Here is a 13,395-nt window from a genome sequence, read left to right as displayed (position 1 = left end):
TCATTTAGATGCAAGGTGGTTAGCAATACCTTTCTGAAGACCGTTCCAATAAAAAGAGTAAAGAATATGGAATTATCAAAGTAAGCATAGGAAACAGAGTATTTAACATGAATGCTATGATATTTGTACTTGAAGGTCACTATTTTTGTAGCTTAGCCATCATGTCTGTTTTAAAGAGTTGCACTGTGAAAGGATGAGATATTACTGAGGAAATATAAAGTGAGTCAAAAGGAATTATAAAACCAACCAGTATCACAGATCTTTCAATGCCATTGTGTCATTGGCAAGCTTATCTGACAGAGTACATCATTCTTTTATACCGAAATAAACAGATTGAACTTGACATTTGACACTCTTTTAGGCAGATAACCCGTTGACAACAAACTATTGTGTTCATTTTTTGTGAAAAACCATGACTTCACATTTTCTTAATCTGACTTTGTTTTTAACAATGGAGTATCATCCAAACTCAAAATTTATAGGAATAACAACAGTGTTATTTACATGGCAAATAAATATAATTTATGCAATAATAAAAATGATTCATGTAATATGGTGCTTATTTCACAATATATTACATTAAATAGTCATAGGGATTAAATCCATAACTTTACCTCTTTGTATGATTCTGAGCCAGTATTTACAAAATATTATAGAGATACAAAAATGTTTACTTTGCCCACGATGTCTTGGTTTTTGTTACAATACAATAATCCAGTACAACAATAATAATTTTTGGTCTAAAGCCTTTCATTTTCTACTTATACGGAAGGTTCAGTGGCCATTCACCCCAATAATAGTATAAGAGTATATGTGTCAGTTTGTTTCAGTCAATCCAAAAGATAATCTTTTTTAGTGCTAAAATGCATTGCATTTGTCATTCCAATAGATGGCACTTCACAAACAGTAATGCTGCTTCTACAAATCTCATACCCACAGGCCTATAACAGGACATATGCATTGTATGATGTAATCCTAATGTTAATGCTGAAGTCAATGCTTATTATTTAGATTTCAAAAGGTCTTAAATGGGTAGCACACCCAGCTAGTGTAATAAAAGTGTCTGTGTGTCTGTCTTAGTCGGTTCCATTGCTGTGTCTCTGTCATACCAAAAGATGGTGCATCACAAACATAATAAAAATAATAATAATAATAGTAATAGCAGTAATACAATGCACTACATTTGTCATTCCAGTAGATGGCACATAGCAAACATTATCACTACTTTTACAAATGCCATGTCAAGTGGAATATACAAAGTAACAGAGACATACACATTGCACAATGAACTGCAAATGATAATGCTGAACATCTACACTGATTACTTAGATTTCAACCTGTCTTCGATGTGTAGCATAGCTAGTTTGTTAATATTTATTTAGAATGATAAGTCAAGAGTTAAACCCAAAATCACTGTTAAATGCAGTTTTATCAAAGAAAAAACAATACATTTAAAACTGTGTGTCTTTTTTATATTAAAGAGTGAACCTCAATCTTGATAACTGAATAACTCAAGGTATCAGAACTTAGGTACCTCTGTGTGCCCTATGTCAACTGAACACTAACTCAGAGAAAAAACACATTTAGCAGTTATCTTTGAAACATGGTGGCATGCATGCTCTTATTTTTTTGGAAGCATCTATTAAAAGTCACAATTTTTCTAATAAACGTTGCAGCAGCGCACAAAGTCAAATGTCCTGTAGAATGAGCAATCTCCTTCATTAGAGTGGAATTGAAAACTATGTATGTCTCAAAACAATGATTTGGCAGCGGGAACAGATATTAGGAATGGGTAAGGTTTGTGAAGTAAAGAGTAGCAAATGAGCCTTGCTTCATGTTCTCTTTAAATTAACTCTTTGTCTCTTTCTCAACCGAAGGCATTGAATAAACTAAATCACTCATCAATACTCTCATAACAACAGGTTCTTAACACACATGACATACAGTTCAGCCCAATGGAATGTCACATCTAACCATGCCATTGAATTTATCCTTGCAACAGATCTTTTCATTATTTGGTATTTATCACAGTCTTTGCAATTCCAAAAATAACCAGCAGGTGTCAAATAATTTCCTGTGAAAACCCCATCATACAAATTGCACATTTGCATACTGTCAGGAACCATTGTTTGTTTTTTGTTTAAGAACTTGATTCAATTTTTTTCTCTGTATTTTGAAAATATTCCTTGTAATTGCATTACTTTATAATTATGATTGTGGTATTTTGCAAATGTACTGCATTATTTCATAAATCTACTATTTCCTTACAAACAGTAACATTGCCTGCTAATGCATTTTTCTCTGAAAAGGATGATGACAAAAAGCTTTGACAGAGATGTTGTTGCTAATACAGAAACAGAAATCTATGTAGAAAGTATTGTTTACTATTATAGGTAATATTTTGATGTAGAGTCATATTTCTAACCTGTGTAAAGGTATGAAGGAGCAGAAGAATCCCAAAGAATAGTTGGGGCAGATCAATATTCCAACTGAGACTACTTTTTCCAGGGACCTCTGGCAACTAATGTTTAACTGGAAAAGGTGTACCTTCTCAGGAACAACCTTTCTCAACACAGCCCCAAGGTTAGTGTCTGAGGTGTTGGTCTGGAAAAGGAAGGGGAAAGTAAGTTAGGAGCAAGTAAAACTGGAGCTAACAATATTCAAGTCACAGAATGTACCCTCTGCTTTTAGACCTCATGATCTTGTACCTGCCTTTTTGTTAGTGGCCAGGGCCAATGTACTCTAAATATTTAGATATGGTAATGCCAAAAAAAAAAACATTTCTGAGGGTTGATCCAAAGGCCGGAGTTGTGGATGGTGAAAGACCGCCAGGAAGTGTTCCAGATGTTCTGCCCAGGTGCTGGAGTAATCAACAATGTAATCAAGATAGGCAACACTGTAGACATTGTAGGGCAGGAGGTCTGTCCACCAAAATCTGGGAAAGAATGGAAGATCGCTGTGGAAACACTGCCATTGGCATACCGGGCATTGCCTAAGTGCTCCAAGAAGTTGTCCAAATTTTCGGTATTGGAGTAGGGATCAAAACGTGAGACCCAGTTTAGCTGATGGAAGTCACTGCAGTAATGGCAACTTCCATAAGGCTTTGGGATCAAAATAATTGTGATAGACTACAGGCTGTGGCTTTCCTCGATAATGCTCAGGTCTAAGTTAAGTTGCATCTCCAGCTCCACCTCTGTCCTGTTTGCTTCTGGGATTTGATAGGGGTGTTCCAGAACTATCATGCTTAAGGTCCACCAACCTTCCACAAAAGGTGATGGTGGTGGCTAGTTCTTTTCTCTTCCATGGGGATGAGGTCGACCCCAAAGGTGAGCTATTTATTTATCCCCAAATACAGCGATATAGACTAAATAGTCCTCCAATCCCTTTTCCTCCTGGATCTCACATGGTCCATGACAATATGCCAGGAGCTTTGACTGCAATGTATCATCACTCTACTTCCTCAGTGTAACTCATGTAAGTAGGAGCCGCAATTGTACAACCAGGCATGGGTTTGCTGAGTTGCCGCTAAGTATTCCAACAAGGGGCCACACCATCCTGTGTAGCTACGCCCTTACCTGCCCACTTGCATGGCAGGGTATCTCCTTGGAGTTTTTAGTTTAGTTTTAGTGAGCAGCTGAGCAGAGAGCAATCAATGTGGTCGCTCCCGCTAAGTATATTGTGAAGAGTGGGAGTGACTGGAAGAAGGACGGCTCGCTACGTGAGGCAGAGAAGGCAGCAGGAGTCAGGGCTTGGGATATGTATTCCCCAGCGTGAGCGCCCTGGACACTGGGGAGCCCAAGTCGCTGTTTGGTGGACCTACCGGAGCCAGGGGTTGGTGAGGCGAACTGATCAGCAGAAGCAGGCAGAGCAGGTCAGCTGCATCAAGGGTGACTCCCCTGGTGTATTGCCTGGATAGGAGAAACAAGCACCAGTAGTAAGAAGGCACCGGGCTTTGTTTTTAAGGACAGCTTCCAGCCGTTGTTTTAACCTCGTTTATTTTCTATTGGATTTTAACCTCCACTATTTCACTTCTGTTTTAATGGATTATTTATTTAATGAGTGTTTCAATGCAATGCATTATTATTTTGAACACTGTTTTGTTGATTTTTAAATAAAAGCACTTTGCACTTTTTGCACCATCCCCTTGCTTTGTTGTGCCTCATTGCCTAGCTCATCGGTGATATTACCGACGGTGTTGGGTTCGAAGGGTCCCAGAAGCAAGATGGGAGCATGGAGCGAACCCACATCGTCACAGTCCTAAGAAATGGGTAACTTCCATAATTTGGGCACTGGAACATCACACGATCCCATACACATACAAATACGGTACATATGTGTGTATATATCTACAAACACACACATATATTTAATACAGTATATATACTGTATGCATATTTATTGTATATTAACTGAGGTAAGGATGCTAGTGGTCGCTGTTGCCCCTTTAAACCCAACAAACAGATGCAGACACAGGTTAAAAGCACTCAGAAGTATTTTAATTCGTCTTCTCTTAAGTAGTGCCTCCAAAGCACTCCAGCCACAATTAACAGGCAAGTAAATGCACAATAATACTATAATAATAATAATCAAATATTCTCTTCTCCACACCTCCCAGCAAGCTCTGTTCTACTCCTCCCGACTCTGGCTCACTTGCTGGGTCTCCAGCAGGACTTTATATAGTTCTTGACCCGGAAGTGCTTCCATTTTTCCTCCAACGTAACTTGCCAGCACTTCTGGGTCAGATGGAGGACTTGAGTTGTCTTCAGCCTGGAAGTACTTCTGAGGTTCAGTCCTCGTGACTTCAGAGTACTTCCGGGCTATGGATGAAGCACAACTCCTCCTGCAGCATCCCCTGGTGGTACCCACAGGACCCAACAGGGCTGTGGTATTACACTATATGTCCTATAGTGCCCTACAGGAATCCGCCACTATGTCCTACAAAAGCTGCCTTCCCCTGTTCTTCCATTGTCGGCCGTCTCTTACACTGACTATATATATATATCTTTGTATGAATATGTATATATATATATATATATACTGTATATATGCTGTACATATATATATAAATAAATAGAAAGAGAGATCAATGAGTTTGTGTAAATACTGTTTTCTTCATATTTCTATATGGAGAGAACATGTGCATTGCACTATATAAAAAAATAAAATTGCAAAATATATAAAATGGCATGTTTCTCCATAAAAAATCTGAGAAGTGTATGTGTGTGACACCCAAGCAGTTTGTGTCCAATCTTGAAACAAACTGGTGACATTTCATCATTCCACATAGAGGTCATTATCACAGCTGTCACTGAGTAAATGAAATCAGTCCTGTAACATCTGGCTCCTGGGGGAGGAAGGGAAGGGGAAATAATTTTATAAGCTTTCAATGACTCTCCCCACTGCACTAATTATGATGTAACTAGAACAACGGCATGAGGTGTACTTAGTGATTAACCTAGGGCAGCTGAGAAATGGGCCTAATGAGATGAGCAGGGCATTTGGATCAGTTCAATCTTTTTTCAAAGCTTTTAATGCAGCTGTGACCTTGTAATAGATAAAAGTGAAAAATACTTGAACCCATTTAACTTGCAAGGATTTTCTCAATGTAGGTAAATGCTCAGGCACAGTCAAATTATTTCATAATAACAATCAGGACTTTACAGAAAAAAGAAGCAAAAAAGCATGTTTTCAGCTTTTAACAGATAATGTGCAATAATACAAAACAATAAACTATGTATATTACATAAAGAGCATGATCTTTACAAGAATGTAAGAGTGTGTAATGTAACACTGTGTATGTAGTTTTGTGCAAATATTGTCATATAATATATTCTGATATATGGAACATCTCAAAACACTAGTGTCACATACTGTATACTGAAGTGATAATTTCTGTATTAAGACACAGATTTTTAATACAGAAACATAACTTCTGTTTTCTGAAAAGGACTGACAAGTCAAACTGAGTTGGCTCCAGTCATTAGCTTGTTGTTGTTAATTGTATAGTCAGCAGCCCAATACTAGAAAGTGGATTCAGAAAATGAATGGTTGAGTAGGTGAATATGTGCAAAAAAAAAAGCAATTTATTGTGTTTGAACAAGTGTTTTTTTTTTTCAAAAAAGTAATACACAGAAGAATACAATTTGAAAGATGTATGCACAGTACAGGAGGAAAAATGTGTTGCTCCATCAGTGGGTGGAACAAAAACTATTACAAATTACATATTATAAAATGAAAATTAGACTAGAAAAATGTTAATTTTTTTTTCTACCAGGAAATGAAAAAAATTAAAGGCATTTAATTGAAAAGGTAGACAGTGGTGGGTGGGCTTTGATCAACAACACAGGCTCTGGTTTCCTTCTTATCAGAGTCACACCAGGCGTGAAACCATAATAAATAACACTGCTGTGCACATTAAAACTACAGCTGTCAAACAATTCTACCAGCCCTTAAACAGGAGACCATAAGTTACACATGCTACCCAGCACTTTCTCTCCCCCACAAGAAGACTCTGCAAACAATTAGTACAGTAGACAACATTCTGGTTTGTGGCACCTGTGCTCTGGACTTTCATTTCTCTTTTCACTGAAATGAAGGATTTAGACTTGCAGTTATTACTATTGTTTTACGATGTTTTAGGCTATGGATTCATTTCCTTTTGATTTAGATTAACTGGATGTGAATATGACAATTGCACAGTAGTACGGACCAAAGCAACTGGATGGAGACCCTACAGAAACAGTGTTATTGGTGCTGTGAAAAGTAAACCATGATGCAGCTCGTGTAAGTTATGAATGTGACTGATTTAACTACAGGAAATACTGCAATATACATCATACGTAAAATGTTTGAGTACTGTTGTAGTCACTCAGCAACATTGCTGCCAATAAAGTGGCAATCTTCACATAAAAATAAAAACACACATACAAACAAATTTAACACAATTCACATAAGAAATGACTGCTGTGCTTTTTGTGACTTACAATTGAACCCTATATGTTTACATCAGGAGAATAATGTGCACATGTGTGGTGTTCTCTCAATCTGATCGCCCTTTGGGTAAGATTGTAATGCCGCATACTTTAATATTATATAGAGAATGTTAATCAAATACTCCAAAATGAACATTATTAATAAATATTCACAGACCTAAGAAAGAACACCTGTGATCTGAGATAAACTAAGTACAATTTATGTTAATATCCTGTAGTAGGCTACTAGATAGTAAATACATGGTAACATACAATTAAATTAAACTCTCGTGATCCTTTACTGTCTAAATTAAATTGGAACACACCAGTGTGTGCCATCAGCAGAGATTGCCATCTTCTGTAGAGTCTCATATAGGAAACATGTTGTTTCTGTAGTGTTCAGTTAGCACATATTTTTTTTTGTGTGTCAAATAATCAGGCATTCTGCTCATAGAGCTGTGCTTGCTAAACTAACCATGTATTAATTGCAAATGAGGGTGGTGCAGAAAGGCATCTGTTACTGACCCTCCGTGATAATTTCCCAGGCAAAAATGTTTCTGTCCAAAGAAAGAAGCCCAATACATACACAGGGTGTTTGCTTGAAAGTTTGCTGTGTGAAATGCAAGCAACCTAACTGGAGATTAAAACAAAGTAACTAGTCGGCTTCTGATTCAGCAAAAGCAAAAAGACAGTAAGCAAGAAGACACCTTTTGATTCTCAGATATATCAGTCACTGTATTTTAGGAAGTATCAAAGTATCAAAACAAAATAGTCAAAATTGTACATGAGAAAAATGTCTCAATTAGCATAATTAGCCTAACCTGCCCTAATTTGGGGGTGTTCATGAGAAATGGAACGATTTATTTCAGGAGTACATAATAAACAAGAATATTTCTATCAGCTGTTTGAAATTTTAAAATATGTGCTTCATTTAAAATTTAAATTATAAATGTTCTCAATTGTAATAGAAATTTGTCATTTACAACTCCTAGTAAAGAATCAAAAATTGAAAAGAAAGTTGTATTTGTAATCCATGACATTGAAATAGTCTAAAACAAAACTTGTTTATAATTTGAAATTTGGTTCTTAGAGGGCTACAACCACAGGGAAAGAATCAAATATCAAAAATCCTATTATATTCAGGATCATCACATAGAATTAGGCTTATATTACCAATCTCCTTTTTTTTCAAAGTTTTGTGAAATTAGTAACATTAACCCCTTGTATCAGATTAGAAGGTGAACCCAGAGGATCATTTTATGTGGCATGCACAATTTCAAGTCATGATCATTTTTGCTGAACACACCTATTGGTTTACTCTTCATTTTAAGGGTGTAATTTCCTGCACAAAGATCTTCCAACAATTTGGGTTTTTTTTTTGGGTCTAGAGGACCAAAATAGAAGCGATCCTCAAAAAGCTCAACAATTTGCATAACTAGACATCAAGATGAGACAAATAGTATATCATATGTGGATATTTTTTTCAAATTCTTATGAACACAAAATAACAGACTTTAACTTTCCAAAAGTAACAGAGGAACAAGCAATCATACCATACCCCATGTGAATAAGGGCACGTATAATACAGCAATCTAAATCTGTGGCTATATAACACCTGCCTTGTGACATCATCACTTTCTTGACATTTTAGGATCCCAGGAAACAATACAAACCAGCAGTTTGGTTGGCGCTAAGGCCCTGGAAAATTCTTCAGAGAGGATCCTCTCAGTCAGACATTACACCTGGAAAGATGGCATTTGTTTCTCTCAAGAGTGAACACCTAGGAACCTAAAATCATTGCCTACTTCATCTAGATCTGCATGTCAGAGATAGTAAAAAATTGCCCCAAGAACCTCAGTAAGTCTAATAATTAATTTTAAAATGTTTCACAGAGGTGCCAGAACTCTTCCTGCTTTCATCAAATTAAGTTGTATCACAATTGAATCCAAGCTGGGCCCGTGACATCAAACGCCACTACTTTACAGTAAAGCATAACCTCCCTCAATGTGTGAGATCACAAACATCATAAGGCAATGGGAAAAAAGGAAGGAAAAAAACAAAAACCCTAGACTAAAAAAAAAAAAAAACTTGTACAAATTTCAATGAAGACTTTTTTTTTATTTGTCATCTTTTGTTAAAGAAGGTCCTTGGGTTTTTTCATTGTATTCTCAAGTCATGTCCTGCTTTACTCTCTTATTTTGGTGACCTTTGTCTGCAGACATTTTCACTTTTCCTTTGACTACATCTATTTGTTATTGTTTCTGAACTCTAAGCTACTGATTTATTTTACTACCTGACCATAACTCTGTGTCTTCCAGCTACCTTAATTTGTGCATACAAATCCACATTAATCACTTCTTTCCTAATATTTTCATTTCACCATGTGTTGACAGCTGTTTAAATGGAGGTATATTACAGAGTAGCTTGGTAGGAGCTGTCATTTATGTGTTTGTTTTCATTGGTTTGTAGAACTGTTGCATACATACACTTCAAAAATAATTTTACTTCTTGCTGCAATTGTTAGCAGGCAGCTCCTCACACTCCTTTAACTAGTGGGAAGTGGCAAATATTGAAATCCATTACAAATAATCTCTTCTCTACCACAACCCACGACAGGTTGAATGGACTAGCAATTATTTCCATTGAGTATGACCTGACACACAAAATTAACCTAAATGAAACAGAACATGCCTTTGCGATAAAGTAATCCCAATGGGCCTGCAACAAAGAGCTATAAATGGTAGAAAATGCTAATATCTTTATTATTACATTGATGAACTTAGCAGTGTCATTTCACTTAACATTTCAATTTGTTCCCATGTTTCAGATGTAAATTACAAAAGGGATTATAGAAAATGTACTTTGAAGGGAACTCTTATGTTGACATGTATTAATATGGACTGTGATTTTTTTAAAATTCAAGACACGCACTGAATTTAAACTGTATGGAACTAGCATTCTCCTACATGATACAGTCTGATATTTATGCATCTTTGCCTGGCAAGACAACATTGAACGATAATTAAGGTCAAAATGTGCTCCACTGGGTCAGCAGCTCACTCTTGAATAAAGATTACCTGGAAAATCAAGAGAGGACAGCTAATTGAGAACTTTAGAGGACCAGAGGTGTGGTAAATGGGAATGAAGTGAGTGAGGCAGTTAGATTAAGGGTCCATGTACAGATGCTGTCGGTAGAGTGGATATCAGCAAGGCTCCTGCAGATTACTTTTGTTTGAATGCTAAAATTGTCTCTTTAGTATAGGCCTGTATGCTGCACAAGCCATACCTTACACAAGCAAATAAATAATACACTTTTTTTTCTAAATGTAAGTGATTAATTATAGTGATCTGTACTGTACTGTAATGTGTTTATTTTATATTAAATAATTCATTTTTTACAATGTACTAGTGTACCACCCAGGATTGGTCCTTGGATTCTGTCTGCAGCAGCCAGAACAAGCTGAGCCTATTCACAAGCCTGAATTCAATTAAATAGTTTTGGGCATGTTATAATTTTTTATGTAAATGTGGAATGTGCTGCATTTAGCTTTCTAAATGAGGCTGAATTTCTAGTTCTCTTCATCCTTCGCAATTTGCATAACGGACCAACACATCCACTGTGGACACTATATTTTCAGCTCTCTCTACCTCACACTAACACACTTCTGTAAAAGAGATACATATGTTATATGATGTCGCCCAGAAGCTGACAGTGAAACTGAGGAGATTAGGGATGAATACCTCCATCTGTAATAGGATATTGGAAGTACCTGACAGAGATGCCCCAGTTAGTTTGGACTGGACGCAACACTTCTAACTCCATCATGCTGAATACTAGAGCCCCTTGGGACCACCCTCTTGAATTATGACTGCACAGCCACATACAGTTGTCATTATATCAACAAGTTTGCTAAAGACACAACTGTGCTAGGTTTGATAAGGAGGGATGATGAGACAGCATATAGAAAGCAGGTGAAACATCTGACCATTTGATGCAGAGACAACAATGTATCTCTCGGTATTAATAAGACTAAAGAATTCATTGTTGACTTAACCCACCCTGACCACATCCCAGTCTGCATCAATGACTCCTCTGTGGGAACTGTAAAGAGTGTCAAGCTCCTCGATGTGAACATAACTGAGGACCGCACATGGATTTACAATGTCAAGTGACTGTAGTAAGTAAACATTATATAAGTCCCATTCTTACCACTTTTTATGGTAGCACCATTGAGAGTGTTCTGACCAGCTGTATTATACTCCAGTATGAAAATTGCATCATGCGTTACCACAAGAGACTGTAGAGAAAAGTGAGGCCAACAGAGGATATTCCTCCAAATGCTGTGTCAGCAAGTAGCACACAAAGGGAGTGAAATCTGCTGAAATTCACCAAAGGGTGTTGGGACAGTACGGAAGTGAAAACAGCATGATTCAACGAAAAGTTCACAAATGTGTAGAAAGCTTTAAGGTGGGAAGAACAAGTGTAACTGATGAAACTCAATCTGGTTGACTAATAACATTTCTCCCACAAGCCCACATCGACATGGGGAATGCCTTCATCAGAGAAGAATGATGAATTTCATTGTCTACTGTTGCTGCACCTTTGGATATCAGCTATGGATCTGTACATGCCATAGTGCATTTTTGACTTGAAGTACCGTAAAGTTTGCACAAGATGGGTACCCAAACAGCTTATTGATATGCACAAGCCAGCATATTTGGATACATTTCAGCAGGTTTCATTCCCTCTGCCCAAAGAAAGTTCTCTACAGAGCATTGTTCAACAATGGTGCAACCCTGCAGTGGACAGTGTTCATTTGACCTTGGCTTCAGCTAGAGTAATAGTAGAGTACAGCTCTTGTGTTTGAACTACCCATAAACATGTTGCATTCAAGTCAGCTTCTATCTGTTGTCAGTTACTGCCTAATTTTCTGATTGAGAAGAATCTACCAACCAACCAAAATACCTTTAGTGCCGCTTAATTTGAGATGAGAATCAAAACATAAAACAAAAAATTCTAACTTAGAAATTTCCTGCAAGGGAAGCTCTCCACCATTGTTTTTCAAAGATTAAAAAGAAGGTAATTTGTTTCTTTTTCTTTGAAGCATTTTTTATTTTTTCCCAAAAGATCACTGTGCCTGCCATATACTGCACTATTTATCTGAAATGTCACCTGTGACTTGATACATAAATGTAAAAAAGTGAAATAAAGTAAAACACTATATTTTGTAATGATAATAATCTAATTAGTATTATGACACTTATGTAAATAACCACTAAGTATAAATTAGTATTTATATTAATTGAATTTTTCTAGTTTGCAGTTTAATAGATGTTCAAGAGAATGATTATTCTTACCCTACAACATTCAAGGAAAAAGCAGGCAAATGGGTGGACAAATGTGACATGGATGGAGATTTTCCAGGACAAACGTTTAGGTGATGCAGAATATAACATAAGGCACAAGTCAAAGTGAAAGGTCAACAGAGTAGCAGAACTGAGAAAAATCAATGAAATAACCTATGAATATCTAAACAACAGATACAATACATTATTATTAGTTAGAAAGCAATCCTGGCTGAGCCTTGACCTTGAGTTTATATGATTATATAAAGGCCTTGCTTGAAATATCAATAATGAGAAAAAAACTACAGTCTTAATAATTTAGGTATAGAAGAAACAAATGCCATTTAGCTTATGTGCATAAAGGGTTAGTGAAACCAAACAAAAAGGAAACATAATAAAAGTTACAAGTAGAAACATAGATATCTTACATGCAGAAGGTCAAAATAGTCTAAACAACTGCATAATTCCTCTCTGTGTCCTGACTCTGAAAAGGTTCACCACAAGCATCTTATCAACACAACGTCAGTTGAATCTGATAATGATGATGTATTGCTTATCATGAAACACAACACCTAGATTAACCACTGTGAATGACTAGAAGTAGGAAGCTTAGATCTCCACCGAGACATTTGAGGACCAATGATTCTTTCAAAGAGATTTTCTAAGTAAGTCTATTACTATTCCATTTACTTCTTGACATTAAACTCGCACAACTTCTGCTTTTATGAATGCTCACTTTTAGTCTGGACGTGCTGTAATGTTTTAAAATTCAAAGAGCCAGTACTACAGAACAGGCCACATATTCCATAGAAAATTATTTTATATCCAGTTTCATTATGTGGAAGGCATCTGCATTCTGTATTTCAAGAAGCACAATGGTAAGGATTTTCAGTCAGTTGGCTATATTCCACCCTGAAAGCAACTATTCTAACAGAAATGAATAGTTTGCAAAATATATTTTCCTTTTTTGAACCAAAACAAATTTCTGGAAATACAATTTACACAAAATCAATAAGGGTTAACAAGGTGCAAGGTAACAAGAATGGTGTTGATAATATTGTACACCGTTTTGATTCAA

This window comes from Polypterus senegalus, chromosome 2, assembly GCF_016835505.1.
Source record: "Polypterus senegalus isolate Bchr_013 chromosome 2, ASM1683550v1, whole genome shotgun sequence".
NCBI classification, from domain to species: domain Eukaryota; kingdom Metazoa; phylum Chordata; class Cladistia; order Polypteriformes; family Polypteridae; genus Polypterus; species Polypterus senegalus.
The sequence above is the reverse complement of the archived record's forward strand: the minus strand, read 5'-3'. Positions refer to the sequence as shown.